Source organism: Heterocephalus glaber, unplaced genomic scaffold, assembly GCF_053883595.1.
Source record: "Heterocephalus glaber isolate CG9 unplaced genomic scaffold, H.glaber_assembly_v1.0 deba00001068, whole genome shotgun sequence".
Taxonomy (NCBI): domain Eukaryota; kingdom Metazoa; phylum Chordata; class Mammalia; order Rodentia; family Bathyergidae; genus Heterocephalus; species Heterocephalus glaber.
In genome coordinates, this window is record NW_028258188.1 from 104,277 (window position 1) to 119,966 (window position 15,690).

The 15,690-nt window shown below is 37.9% G+C and overlaps 1 protein-coding gene across 4 annotated transcripts in view; it reads left to right on the plus strand.

Moving 5' to 3' along the window:
- The window catches only part of Snx12 (sorting nexin 12), a 104,856-nt gene that overhangs the window by 47,676 nt on the left and 41,490 nt on the right, over positions 1-15,690 (plus strand). The window lies entirely within an intron of this gene.

The following is a 15,690-nucleotide window of genomic DNA, read 5'->3' on the forward strand; positions in this document are numbered from 1 at the left end:
GGAACCTGCACAGTCAGTTCCTGACCTAAAGTCAGCTTGTCTGTTTTTTTGAATCAACAGAGCTGAAGTTGCTAAGGCCCAAAAGCAATGACGCCATCCTTTTGATACTGAATCTAAATTCTTAGACAAATATGCCACCATTGATTCCATGGGCCTACTTCTTGGGTCAACATTCCAAGGGCTACCTGGGTTTTTTTGAGTCACATATAGAGTGAGAAGCTGCTTTACATCTGGTATGCATAGGGCTGGGGTGGCTGCCTAAGTCAATTTTAAATTTGTTTTTTAAGCTTCCTCCTGTTTTACAGTCCAATGCAGATGATTTTCTCTTGTCCCTTTAGGGCTTCATAAAGGAGTTTAGAGATTTCTGTAAAGCCTGGAATCCAAATTTTTACAGAAGCCTGATGCCCCAAGAAACTCTCTCAGCTGTTTCTTTGTTTGGGGTATAGGGATGGCACTAATAACCTTTCATTTCCTAGGCAACGCATGCCCTGTGTTATTTGAAATCCTAAATATTTAACATGCTGTACACAAATCTGGGCTTTTCCCCATGATACCTTATATCCAGTTTTCTTGTAAGTGCAGCAACAACTTTTTGGTGCCTTCCCAGCACCGTTATTGGGTTGAGCTGCATAACAGTAAGTCAGCCACATACTGCAATAGGACACAGCTTTATTGTTCCACGGGGAAGGCAAGCAAGTCCTTGGCTAGGGATTCCCCAAAAAGCATGGGTGAGTTTTAAGTCCCTGTGGCAATCTAGTCCAAGTAAACTGAGTCTTTTTTCCATCACTGGGGTCTTCCCATTCAAATGCAAAGATGGGTTGACTGAGGGGAGTGATGAGAAGGCAAAAGAAGGCATTTTTAAAATCCAAACAAGTAAACCATGCTGTTTCTGGAGGTATGAGACCCAGCAAAGCATAGGGTTAGGGACCACTGGGTGCAGCGTTACTGTTCTGTCATTTACAGCCCGTAGATCTTGCACTGGCCTGTAGTCCCCATCGGGTTTCCGAACAGGCAGCGAAAGGGTGTTCCATGGTGACGTACATTCTCTAATAAGTCCCAATTCCTTTAATCTCATGATATGGGGTTTAATTCCAATTTGGGCTTGCCTGGACATTGGGTATTGTTTTACACCAATGGAGCCGAATTGTCTTTTAATTTTATAACTGTGGGTGGATGATTCTTAGCTAAGCCTGGGGATGATTCCTCTGCCAATACTCTAGGAAACATAGTTCTTAATTCTTGCAGAGCCTGGAAAACATCATCCACATTGTAACACTGCCATTCACCCTCTCTTTTAGTTGTTATCCTCATGATGAGATCTCTTCCTGGGTCTAAATGCAGAGATGCATTTCCTCATTGGATGAAAGTTATTGTAGTTCCCAATTTAGATAATAAATCTCTTCCTAGTAAAGGGCTAGGACATTCTGGCATATACAAGAATTCATGTTTCACTTTATGTCCTCTAACTTCACATGTCCTTTCATAGCAAAACTGGTGTTTTTCTGAAATTCCAGTGGCACTAATCACTTGGATGCACTCTCCGCTCAGAGGGGCAACTGGAGCTGTTACTACTGAATGTTCTGCACCACTCTCCACCATTAAGGACATATTTTGACCCCCTATCTATATATCGACCATGGGCTCATGGGGGCCTAGCTGCATTGAGCCCGGTCTGTGTCAGTCACTGTCCTCCATCACAGGCAACAATGTGCCAGTATCCTTCCTTTCTTTCAAGTCCTGCTTTTTTTTTTCCTTGAGCCTTGTCTTTCTTTTTCCTTCTCTTCCTTGGCTCCCATAGCTACTGCTACTATCTTCCTTTCTGGCTCTCTTTCTCTTTCACTGTCTCTCTATTCACATACACTTTCCCAGCTAATTGCAACAATTGTGTTATATTCATGCCTTCCCAAGTCTCCTGCCTTTGGATTTTCCTTCTAATGTCTGGTGCTAACTGGGTTACAAAAGTTGTATTAATTAGCTGATGGTTTTCAGGAACAGTAGGATCAAAAGGTGTATACATTCTGTAAACTTTACAGAGCTACTCATAAAATCTCTCAGGGCTCTCATTGGGCTCCTGCTGTGTTTCTAGCACTTTAATCATATTTGTAGGCCTTTTACTTGCAGCCCGCATTTCTGCTAAAAGGGCTCTCTGATAATTTCTCAAGTTTTCCTGTCCTGCTTGGGTATTGGGATCCCAATTGGGCAACACCTTACTGGGAATTGCTGTTCATATCAAGCGTCTGGATTCTGCATAGCACCCGGTATTCTAGTGGCATTAACTTTTTAATTTTTCCTAAAACTCTCTGTATTTTTTAGAGGTTAACAAAGTTCTACAAAGTTTTTCACAGTCCTCCCAATTAGGACAATGGATAGCAAAGATGGAATCAAATAATTGAAGCATTTTGGAGGGGTCTTGGGAGAGAATAAATGACTTTTTTCTCTGGACAGAGCCTCTTTTATTATCCTTTTTAAAGTCAAATCTCAAATATTGCACCTTGGTCTGACATATTTGTGCCTTTTTCCAACAGTTTTTTTCTAACTCACTATAAAGCAGGTCATATTGTAACCTGTTGGCTCTTAAACCCTTTGAAGATGACAAATGTACACATATTATAGTAACATATTTAGAATTTAACCCTTTGATAACAACTAATGTAAACATATTTAAACCTTTTATAACATAGTTGAAACCAACAAACATACATTTTTTTTTTGGATAAATCACTTTTGCACATCTTTTGACATACCTAGACCTTCTGGTCTTGTATATCTTTTTATCCTTTTAACAAGACAAACATACAAAATTTTTTATATCAAAATTGTATCTCTTTTAAATATATATTTTTTATCTCACTATAGACCTTTTATCACAAACTAGTCTTTAGCTGTTAAAATTTTAAAGTGTCCCTTTGTTCATTCTCAGATTGTTACACTTTAAATTTGGTTGGCTGCCAATTGAATGGTAGTAACCTTGAGGTTTTTTTTATCAACAAAGTGCAGAAAAGAGCAAGTTAACCTTATAATTACAATTGAAGAATTTGCAATGTACAATACTTTAAGCACACCAATTAAACATCAACTCAAACTGAAACACAGATACATTTATCAATTAACTAAAATTTGTAACCCTTGTAAAATTTCTTACTTTCTCTGGCTTTATGTCCTTCAGAGCTTTTTCAGCTGTTTTTAATCCATTACTTATTTTTTCTTACTAATTTTTAAAATTTGAGTGTAAGCCTTATTCATTCCTCTCTGAGTCTGACCACAGCACGGTGCTCTGAAGCCAAGCAGTTTTCATGCTTTTGTCCCCACCTCCTCCAAACCTGTGAATTTAGCAACTCAAAAAGAGGGGGAAAGTCTAAATTTTCGGTCCGGATCTGAAAGAACCGGTAACTTTTCAGCATCGTTCCCTTTCTGACAGAGGACCAGGATGTTGCTTTTTGCTTCCGGGGCGCACATATGACCCCAAGGAGGGATAATTTTTGAGCCATAAATCAATATAGGGAAATTGATCTGGATATTCCCATCCAGGGGTGGTGATTGTTAGCCAGACAGACCAGAGGAGACTCTAACCTAGGGATCTCTCAGTTGGCCAAGCTAGACAAAGCTTGGGCCATTCTAACTCACAAAAGGCTCTAAGTTTTGGGGTTTCATCTTAATACCATAATTTCCAGTAAAACCTTTCTTAAAATTCTTAAGCATGCATTCCAAAACAGTAGGATGAGATGTTTCTGTCCCCACGATCGGCCGATCAGAGTGTTGGTGCGTATGTGGGTACCCTTGTACAGAGACGCAAGACAAAGGTGGGGGATCACTTGCTTGCCTGCCTGGCTGCAGGCTTCTCGGCCATTGTAAGGTCTGTTCAGGCTATGGTGGGCTGTTGCCTAAGCTCACCATTGTGCCTTTGTTAAACGAGACCACACACAAATTCTACGACGGGGAGGACTCTTTAAGCACAAGCGCTTCCTCCCTGTCTTGTTCTGCAGCTTGTTTCACACACTCTCCTATCCAGAACTCTTTCACTCACAAATTTATTCAGAAGTTATCACATTCCCTCCTGGTGACCTCCTAACCGTAACCAAAACAAATGAAAGAAGCTACCTCCCCAAATGGCAAAGCACAAGGGGTGATCAGGCCCCTGCACTTTGTTTGCCCAAAGTTCACAAAGTGAACCAAGACAAATGGGAGGAGCTACCTCCCCAAATGGCAAAGCACAAGGGCTGATCAGGCCCCTGCACTATGCTTGCCGAAAGTTCATAAACTGAACCAAAACAAATGGGAGGAGCTATCTTTCCAAATGGCAAAGCACAAGGGGTGATCAGGCCCCTGTGCTGTATTTGCCCAAAGTTACAGAGTCCAAATTCACAAGGCGAAACAGAAAGTTAATGACTAGGGGCTTCCCGGGGTTTCTCACCCAGCAAAGGAAAGAGACAGACGAGACACCAAGAGCAGCAGTCCTCCTTCTGTAGTCTCCTTCTCAGGTTCAGGCAAACCTCCAGTGGTGAGCGGATCTCTGTGTCCTGTTGGGGAGCCTAGGAAATTAGTCCCAGGGGCGCGCCTTTCCTCTCAAGGAGACAGAGAGCCGCTCCCTCCAGTGGGGTTTGGGCCGATGCCCAAAAGGGCCATTTCATTCCCAATTCCTGGCCAATGCACCAAAGGTTTCTCTCCAGAGCAGACGGGCATGCCAGAAACCAGTCTGGTCAATATCCCCACCCTTTGTTCAGCATTTCCCTGTTTATATCCTTTTAGCCATTATCTCATCCCTAGTGGTCTTTGATATGTAAATACAATTCCAGTTCCTATTTACAAGTCACAGACACAAGATAGGCCATATACATTGCAAATTCACCCTGGCATGGTAACTTTGTTAGGTTAATGAAGTTGCTGATTAGAGTCAGATAATCTTCACCTTAAACAAGGAGTTACAGGAAAAGCAAATGTTAAAAGAACACATTACTTATTTTGCTTCTACAACTACCTTAATAGTCAATCTATTAAGTTATCTAAAACTTTCCCTTATCACTATCAGGAGACTAGAAGTAGAACAGAACCTTCTCAATAGATCAAAGACATGTACTGCATACTTCCAGAAAAAATGCCTTATATGAATGGAGAAGATATGATACTTTCTCCCCAAGGTGGGGAACAAGGGCAGATATGCGTACTCTTCATCTGTCCATTAAACTTTGAAACATAGGCCTAAACCAAAATTGTCTGGCAATGAAATGATACAATTAGCATAGGATTGGCAAGGTAGAAGTAAAATGTTTATATGTAGATGAAATGATCATCTACAGAGAAAATACTAAGAAATCTCTAGGATCCCCTAGAACTTGTATTTGAGTTTAGCAGGCTTAGAAAACACAAGGTATATATAAAAATTCAGGTTTATGTATACTTGCTATAAATGAAGAATTGGATATTGAAATTTAAAAGTTATGTAGGAGTACAAAGGATCTAGAAAAGTAAAAAGGAAAAGAAAAAAAAACAGTGTTGGAAGACGTTTAGTACCTAATTTTAAGACTTCCTCTAAAGCTACAGTAATCAAAGCAGTTTTGGTGTAAGGAAAGATGTATAGATCATTGGAATAAAACAGAGAATCTAGAAATAGAACCACACATATATGGTCTGCTGAGTTTTGAAAGATTATTTAACATTAACATGTTATAGAATATAAACTCAATTCAAGAGCAGAGGAAAAGATAGTGATTTCAATAAATGGCACTAGAACACCTGGTATCTGTATATAAAAAATTAACCTCAGGGCCGGGATTTAGCTCAGTGGTTTCACCACCTGCTGCTCAAGTGCAAGGACCCAAGTTCAATTCCCGGTAGCCCCCCCCCCCCCCAAATTAACCTCAACCCTTTATTTCCATACATAAAAATAACTTGAAAGGATCTATGAACCTAAATATGAAAGTCTAAAACTATAAAACTTTAAGAAGTTATAAGAGAAAATGTTTATGAATTTAGGGTAGGCAAGAACTTCCTCGGATACAAAAAACATGATGTATAAAAGAAAAAAATTGGTGAGATTCTATCAAAATTTAGAACTTTAAATGACATCGTTAAAATGAAAAGTAGTCCTTAAACAGACCATATTTATAATGCATATAACCTATGACCAGAATGTATAAAGAACTCTTACAGCTCATTAATAGACAACCCAATTAAAAAGTAGACACAAGAAGATGATAAATAGCCAGTACAGCACAAGGAAAGTTGTGCAACAGTAGAATCCGAAAAATACTAATCAGTACAACAACAAGATTGAATTATACACTCATTAGGGAGATGAAGTTAAAAGTTTTAAAAGCCTTGTCATGACTTTTTCTTTTTGTTGGATTCTCCCCCTTTGCGTTTAATTTGTCATGCTCAATGGATTCATTCTGCTGGGCTTTCTGGGGTTGTGATCCTCATTGTCTTTTCCTAGGATATTGCCTAAAATCTTTTGGAGTTCTGGTTTGGTATTCATGAAGTTCCTAAGGTGCTCTTTATCATGAAAGTACCTTATTTCTCCAATTTTGAAAGATAGTTTTGCAGGGCACATCAATCTGGGTTGGAGGCTGTTTTCCTTTAGGGCTTGAAATATGTCACTCCAAGCTCTTCTTGCCTTGAGGGTTTGCATTGAGAAGTCTGCTGTGATTTTGATGGGCTTTCCTTTGTATGTGATTTGTTTCTTTTCTCTCACTGCTTATAGAATTTTGTTCTTCTGTTTGGTTTCTGGAATCCTAACTATTATATGCCTATGTGTAGTTTTTTTTTTTTTTTTTTGATCAAGGCTAGTTGGAGTCCTATATGCCTCACTTATCTGTATGTCAAGTTCTTTTCCTCTGCTTGAGAAGTTTTCTGCCATCACTTCTGTGAATAGTTTTTTAAAAATTTTATCTGCACTCCTGTTTCTTCATTGACTCCACTCAGTCTTATGTTATTCTTTGCATTGTCTAGCAGCTGCTGGATTGATTTCTCGAGGTCCGTTACAATTTTAAAGCAATTTTTCTGTTCCTTATCACTAATTGAAATCTTATTTTCTGTATCTGAAATTCTGTCCTTACATTGGTTCATTCTGCTGTGTAGACTTTCAGTGGAGCTTTTAATCTGGAAATCTGTTTGTATCTGTTTTATGGATTCCATTTTTTTCCTATGTTGGGATTCCATCATGTTCCTCAGCTCCTCTATTTTTTTATTTGTGTCCTCTCTAGATTTATTAATCATGTCTTGCACTATGGGCACAATCTTTGCTGTTATCTGAGAAATTATTTCTGATTTCATCTTTTCCAGATCCTCTTTTGTTGCCAGTTCAGGGAGTCCAGGTGGTTGAGTATCAGATTGTTCCATCTCATTTCCCTTTGGGGTTGCTGTAGGTGATTTGGAAGTCTGTTTTTGAGGCTTGTTTACATGTCTTCTCATTTCCACGGGGGTGGGGCAGTGAGGGTGCTGCTGGGCCCCTGCGTCTCACCTCCTCTGCCCTAGGAGTGGTGGAATGGCGGCCAGGGTGGGGGATGGGGAGGAGTTTTATATATATATATATATATATACACACACATACATATATATATACATACATATATATATATATATATATATATATATACATACATACATATTTGGTACTGGGGATTGAACTCCGGAACTTGTGCTTGCGAGGCAGGCGCTGGAACCACTGAGCTAAATCCCCAGCCCCAAGGAGTTATATTTTTAAAAATATCTGGAGTAGAGAAAGTTTTTCAGGCTTATAATTGACATTAATATATATTTTGGGGCTGTAAATTCTCTTTGGTTCAAACATATGCTTATAAATTAATCTCAATATATAGTATGGCCTGTTGCATATGCTTGCATGCCTAGAGGGATTGTCTCATATGGTCAGTCCCTTGTTCTGAAGATAAATTTATTTCCTTTTTTTCTTTTGAGACAGGGTCTTGCTATGTAATCAAGGAGGCTGGCCTTGAATTCACTGTATACTCTAGGTTGGCCTCAAACCTGTGGTCCTCCTGCCACAGCTTTGCAAGGGCTGGGACTATATTTGTGCACCACCACACCCAGCTATTTCCTATTATTCTATAATACATATAATATAACTAATCGTGGAATTGACTGGTGTGACTAGCACCGTATTTTCACCTACTGTGATGCCACAAAGATATTGTCTACCTATGAATCAGTTCTGTAGTTAGAAATGAGACTTCCTGATTTCAAACAGCTTTCTAACTTCTGTGTATATATTAGGAGATAAAGGATTCAAAGAAACAATAGTTTTCTTAAAAAAGCACTCTATAGGGAAATTATAGTTTTACTGGGAAGACTAGACATCATGTAGGTCATTTCTTAAAGAAGACAATGCTATGTATAGTTATAAATTATATGTAATGTATATTTGTAAATATATATTTATAACAAATTATAATATAAGGCAGTATATAGTAAAAGGTTAAGTGGACAGCATAAATGAGTGCTGTACAAATTCATATCCTCCTTCAGTTCCTGTCATCTCTTCTTCCCCTTCATTCACCTTTTATTTCTTTATTTTCCACTCTTTAATTCAATATGATCTGGCTTCTCTCTTGCAACTGGCCTGAAATTGTTAGGGGTGGAAGATATGGGGCTAAAGGGATACATGTTAGGCATTGCTGTTTTCTACTAGCAACATCTTATTCATTTTCATGGCGTCTAATGCTTCCTACATACTGACCTCACATTAATGTATGTCTAATCCAGCCTTCTTTTCTGAGCTTCATACTTCTTATTTTCATCTGCTTATGTGGATGGTCCACAGACATTTAAAATTCACTATTTCCCATACTGGGGTCACTAATAACTGCTTAAACCTATTTCTCCTCTTGTGTTCCTTATCTCAGTGAATGGCACCACATCAGTCCAGTTCCCCACACCTGAAACCTTCACACTGTCCTTTCTCTAGTTATTCTACCACCAAATCTTTTCAGTTTTTTTTTTGTGCTAAATATTCATTGAATCCATGTACAGTATATCTCCTTATTCCTACTTCCATTAATCTGGTCCAAGTCACCATCATCTCAAACCTGAACTATTGCAACTGTCTCCTAATTCATCTACTTGCCCACTTATCCTACTCCCAAATTGTTTTTCTACCCAACAGCCAGAGAATGCATTAAAGAACATAAACTCATCGGTATCTTCCCAGTCCTATTAGGAGAAAATCCAAAATTCTTTAAGTGGATTATAAGGTTCTACATCTACCTCCTGTATCATCGTAATTTATCATCACTCCCCATCTCAAACTCTACTTCAATCATTCTAAACTCTGTTTTCCATTCTTGGAATATGCCATGACTTCTTTCTCTTGAATTCAAGCCTTCATACATTCTACTCCAATGTCTGGTTGTTCCACTTTATTCTTTAAAATATTTATTAGTATATATTTGCCATACATAATTATTATATCCTTCAAAGGGAATTTGTACCTGTACATACTATGTCTTAATAATTCTTTTTTTCTCATTAACCTCTCTTCCCTTCAACCCTTCTTCCCCTCCCCATATACAAGAGCTTTGTTTCCATTTTTTTTTATTCCATTCTCTTTTTAAAAAATCCATTTTCTTGGGCTGGGGATTTAGCTTAGTGGTTCCACTACCTGCCTTGCAAGTGCAAGGACCCAAGTTCGATCCCTGGTACCAAAAAAAAAAAAAAATCCATTTCCCTTCCTTCCCTTCCCTTCCCTTGTTCCCCTTCTAAGTTGACCATGTTCTTCCAAGTTGACCGTGTTCTTCCTACTTTCCAATAGCTATCCTCCATTTTACTCCTTATTTACCCTTTGAGTTTCTCACACAAGAGAAACTTATATCACTTTAAATATCACTTGTGTGATATTTAAACTAGTGTGTCTGATTTATTTCACCTAAATGTATGCTCTTGAGGTGCATCCATTTACCTAAAAATGACTCAAGTTTATCCTTTATAGCAGAATAGTACTTCATTGTACATAAATACATTTCCTTTATCCATTCATCTGTTGATGGGAATTGGGGCTGTTTCCAAGATTTAACAATTGTAAATTGTGCTGCTATAAACATGGGTATGCATATATCACTGTGGTATAATGCTTTTAACTTTTTTTTTGGTACCAGGAATCGAACTCGGGACCTTGTGCTTGCAAGGCAGGCACTGGAACCACTGAGCTAAATCCCTGGCCCAATGCTTTTACCTCTTTTGGGAAGATACCTAGAAGGAGAAGAGCTGAGTCAAATGGAACCTCTAGTTTTTTTGGGAAATCTCCATACTGATTTCCATATTGGTTGTACCAACTTATATTCCCACCAACAATGGAGAAAGGTTTCTTTTCCTTTTCTTTTTTGTTTTTGTTTTTTTGAGATAAGGTCTTGCTATGTAGCTCAGGCTGGCCTTGAACTCATGATGTAGTCCAGGCTGGCCTCAAACTCATGGCAGTCCTTCTGCCTCAGCATTCTGAGTGCTGGGATTACAGGCATGTGCCACCACACCCAGCTAAGGGTTTCTTTTCCCCCACAGCCTCAACAGCATTTGTTATTGGTTGAATTCTTGGTGATAGGCATTCTTTCTAGAGTGAGATGGAATCTCAGTGTTGTTCTAATTTGGGTTTCTCAAGAGGGTCTCAAGTGACCAGTGATGTTGAATGTTTCTTCATGTACTTATTGGCCATTTGTATTTCTTTTTTTTTGGTACTGGGGATTGAACTCGGGTCCTTGTGCTTGCGAGGCAGGCAGCAGAACCACTGAGCTAAATCCCTGGCCCTGTATTTCTTCATCTGAGCAATATCTATTCATTTCAGATGCCCATTTTTGGATTGGGTCTTAAAATTTGGGGGGTGGTCTGATGTTTTTTTTAAAGTTCTTTGTATATTATAGGTGTTCTTTGTCTGAGGAATAGCTGGTAAAAATATTTTCGCATTCTGTGGGTTGTCTCTTCACTCTGTTGGTGGTTTCTTTTACTGTACAAAAGTTTTCAATGTAGTGTGATCCTTGTTGTTGATTATTTGTAATATTTTCTGTGATATTGGGGTTTTGTTCATAAAGTCTTTGCCTATACATATGTCTTTGAGAGTTTTACCTATTCTACCTCCCATCAGATTAAGTTTTCTGTTTTAATATTTAGATTTTGGATCCATTTTGATTTTATTTTCTTTTTTAAAATTAATTTTATTGGTACACTATTTTGTTTTTGAAGCAAAACATTTATTGGTACATTTTATATATACATAATGGTAACATTCATCACAGGGAATTTTTGCCTATACATAATATATCTTGATTCTTCTTTTTTCTCCATTCTCCTCCCCTTCCATCAACCATTGCTTCCCTCCTTATTTACATAAGCTATGTTTCCATTTTCCTTTCTATTCTCTCTTTTTTTCCCCTTTCTCTTTCTTCTTCTCTTCCCCTTGGCCCTCCCTTGTTGCTTTTCCCATTTGGACATTTTCTTCCTACTTCCCAATACTTGTCATCCATTTCAGTCCTTATTTACCCTTTTTCACACAGAGAAACAATGTGATATTTAAACATGATTGTCCAATTTATTTCACTTAAAAGTATGGTCTCAAGGTGCATCCATTTACCTAGAAATGACTCATGTTTATCTTTCTTTATGGAAGAGTAGTTCTCCATTGTATTTAAAAACCACATCTTTTTTATGTTTATCTGATATTTATTCATGATTAGATTCAAGTTATCTATTCCTGATCAAGATAGTACATAAATGATACTTGTGTCCTTCTCAGGATATTGTACCTAAAAGCTCATGATGACTCCTTGCCTCTCATTGATAATGGTAGTTTTTTTTTTCTTTTTTCCCCATTAACTTTATTGGTACATTTTAGGTATAAAATACAGTTACAGTCATCATTGGGATCTTGTACCATTACATGAGTCTCTTGGTCCTTATTTTTTTCCCCCTTCCCTTGCCCTCCCTTCACCCCCTCCACCCTTCCCTATTTGCAAAGACCTTGTTTCCATTTTTTTCCTCTTCTCATATTTTTTCCTTTCCCCTTTTTTCCCTTCCCCTACCCCTCCCAATTCCCCTGCTCCTTAAGACCTTTTCTTCCTGTTACACAATATCAGTTATGCATTTTTAAAATTACAATATTAAGATCTAGGAGACATTACCACAGATTTTACAGAATTTAAAAGGATATAGAAAGCATATTACAAAAATCCTTTTTGAAATAAATTTGACAACTTCTAAGAAGTAACTTAGAAGACAAATTAAAGAAACTAACTCTGGAGGAAATATAAAATTTGAATAGCACCTATTAAAGAAAGTATATTCCTAGCTTGAAAACCTACCTATATGACAACAGCAGGCTCATAAACATTGTAACTGATAAATTATATCAAACAAAGCAGAAAAAAGAAGGAACACTTCTCCCCTCATTTTAGGAAATCAACATTGTGCTAATCCTAAAACTGGATAAAGATAACAGAAGAAAAAAGTATGAACATAGATAGAAATTTGTTTAACAAAACAAACTCTTAGAAGTCAGATCTGGCAGTATGTAGAAAGTGGTTTTGTTATAGGGATGGCAGTGTTGGTTCAGCATTGGAAGATCCAACCCCAAAAGTCATCATTTTAACAGGGGAAAGGAGAAAGCCATATGATCCTGTCACTAGTTGGAGAAAGAGTATTGGACTAAATTCTACAGCTGTTCATGGTAAAAGCTATCAGGAGACTAGAAGTAGAACAGAACCTTCTCAACAGATCAAAGACATGTACTCCATACTTCCAACAAAAACTCCTTCTATGAATGGAGACGATACAATGCTTTCTCCCTAAAGTGGGGAACAAGGGCATATATGCCTACTCTTCATCTGTCCATTAGACTTTGAAACATAGGTCTAAACCAAAATGGTCTGACAATAAAATGACACAACTAGGACAGGATTGGCACGGCAGAAGCAAAATCTTTATATGTAGATGAAATGATCATCTACAGAGAAAATACTAAGAAATCTCTAGGAGCCCCTAGAACTTGTACTTGAATTTAGCAGGATTAGAAAACACAAGGTATATATAAAAATTCAGGTCTATGTATACTTGCTATAAATGAAGAACTGGATATTGAAATTTAAAAGTTATATAGGAGTACAAAGGATCCAGAAAAGCCAAAAACAAAAACAAAAACAGTGTTGGAAGACGTTTAGCACCCAATTTTAAGACTTCTTCTAAAGCTACAGTAATCAAGGCAGTGTTGGTGTAAGGAAAGACATATAGATCATTTGAATAAAACAGAGAATCTAGAAATAGAACCACACATATATGGTCCACTGAGTTGTTTATTTATTAAATTCTTTTATTGGTACATTGTAGGTATATAACACAATTACATTTCTCATTGGTAATTGTACCTTTACATAATGCATCTTGGTTCTTATTTTTTCCCCATTCCTAGCCCTCCCTTCACCCCCTCCACCCTTCCCTATTTACAAAGACTTTATTTCCATTTTTTTCTTTTTTCATCATTTTTCCTTTGCCTTCTTTCCTTTCCCCGGCCCCTCCCACTACCCCTACCACTTTGGACCTTTTCTTCCTATTTTACATTATCGATTATTCATTCTAATCATTGGTACATTTTAGGTATACAATATAATGACATTCATCATTGGAAATTTGCACCTTTACATAGTCTCTCTTGGTTCTTGTTTTTCACCCTTGCCCAGCCCTCCCTTCAACCCCTCCATTCCTCCCTATTTACAAAGATTTTGTTCCTGTTTTTCCATTTTCTCATATTAATCCCATTCCCTTTTATCCTTTCCCTTAGCCCTCCCACTTCCTTCCCCTTTGCCCCTTTTCTTCCTATTTCACATTACCTATTATACATTTAGTCCTTATTTACACTTTCAGTTTCTCACACCAGAGAAACTATTCGGTATTTATACATGTGTGTCCTATTTATTTCACTTAAGAGTATTGCTTCAATGTGCATCCACTTAGCTATAAATGTCTCTAATTTCTCATTTTTTATGGCTGAGTAGTACTCCATTTTATAAAAAAACCCCACATTTTCTTTATCCAGTCTCCAATTGATGGGCATTTGGGCTGTTTCCAAGTTTTAGCTATTACAAACTGTGCTGCTATGAACATGGGTGCACATATATCACTGTGGTATGATTGTTTTAATTCTTTGGGGAAGATCCCCAGCAGTGGAATAGCAGGGTCAAATGGGACTTCCAGTCCTAGTTCTTTGAGGTATCTCCATAGTGATTTCCACAGTGCTTGCACCAGTCTACACTCTCACCAGCAGTGGAGCAGGGTTCCTCTTTCCCCACAGCCCCGCCAGCATTTGTTATTGGTTGATTTCATGATAGCAGCCATTCTTTCTGGAGTGAAGTGGAATCTCAGCATTGTTTTCATTTGGATCTCTCGAATGACCAGTGATGTTGAACATTTTTTCATGTATTCATTTGCTATTTCTACTTCTTTGTCTGAGAAATGTCTGTTCATTTCAGATGCCCATTTTTGGATTGGGTCTTTATATTTGGGAGGTCTGATCTTTTTAAGTTCTTTATAGATTTGAGATAGTAGACCTTTGTCTGAGGAAGAGCAGGTGAAGATTTTTTCCCACATTGTGGGTTGTCTCTTCACACTGCTGGTGGTTTCTCTTGCTGTGCAGAAGCCTTTTAATAAGAAGAGATCCCACTTGTTGATTGTGCTAGTTCACGGGCAACTGAGGTTTTCTTCATAAAGTCTTTTCCTACACTGATGTCTTCAAGGGTTCTACCTAACCTCTGTTCCAACTGGTTCAGAGTTTCTATTTTAATATTTAGATCTTTAATCCATTTTGATTTTAGTTTAGTGCATGGCGAGATATATAGGTCTAGTTTTAATGTTTGGCAAGTTGAAGCCCAATTTTTCCAGCACCATTTATTAAAGAGGCTATCTTTCCTCCAGTGAGGGTGTTTGGCTCCTTTATCAAAGATGAGATGGCTGAGTGTGTCTGGCGTTGTTTCTGCATCTTCTAATCTGTTCCACTGGTTCTCAGGTCTGTTTCTTGGCCAGTACCATGCTGTTTTTATCACAGTAGCTTTGTAGTAGAGTTGCAGGTTGGGGATTGTGATACCCCCTGCCATGTCTCTGTTACCTAGAATTGCTTTTGCTATTCTGGGTCTCTTCTTGTTCCAAATGAATTTTTGGATTGTTTTCTCAAGGTCTATGAAGTATGCTGCTGGGATCTCCATTGGAATTGCATTGAATCTATATATAGCAGTTTTGGAAGTATGGCCATTTTCACTATATTAATCCTTCCTACCCAGGAGCAGGGGATGTCTGTCCATTTTCTGATATCATCTTCAATCTCTCTTTGCAGAGTGCCATTGTTTTCAGAGAAGAGGTCTTTGATTTCTTTCGTTAGGATGATTCCTAGGTATTTCAGTTTTTTGGATGCTATTGTGAAAGGAATTATTTGCCCTATTTCTCTCTCAGTGAGTCTGTCATTGGTGTAGAGGAAAGTTATTGATTTTTGTGTGTTGACCTTGTAACCAGCTACTTGACTGAAATTGGTTATTAAGTCTAGAAGACTTTTGGTGGAGTTCTTGGGGTCTTCTACATAGAGTATCATGTCATCTGCAAATAATGACAATTTGACTTCTTCATTTCCTATCTTTATTCCTTTTATTTCTGTCTCTTGTCTAATTGCTGTGGCTAATGTTTCCAGAACTATATTGAACAAGAGTGGTGATAGTGGAC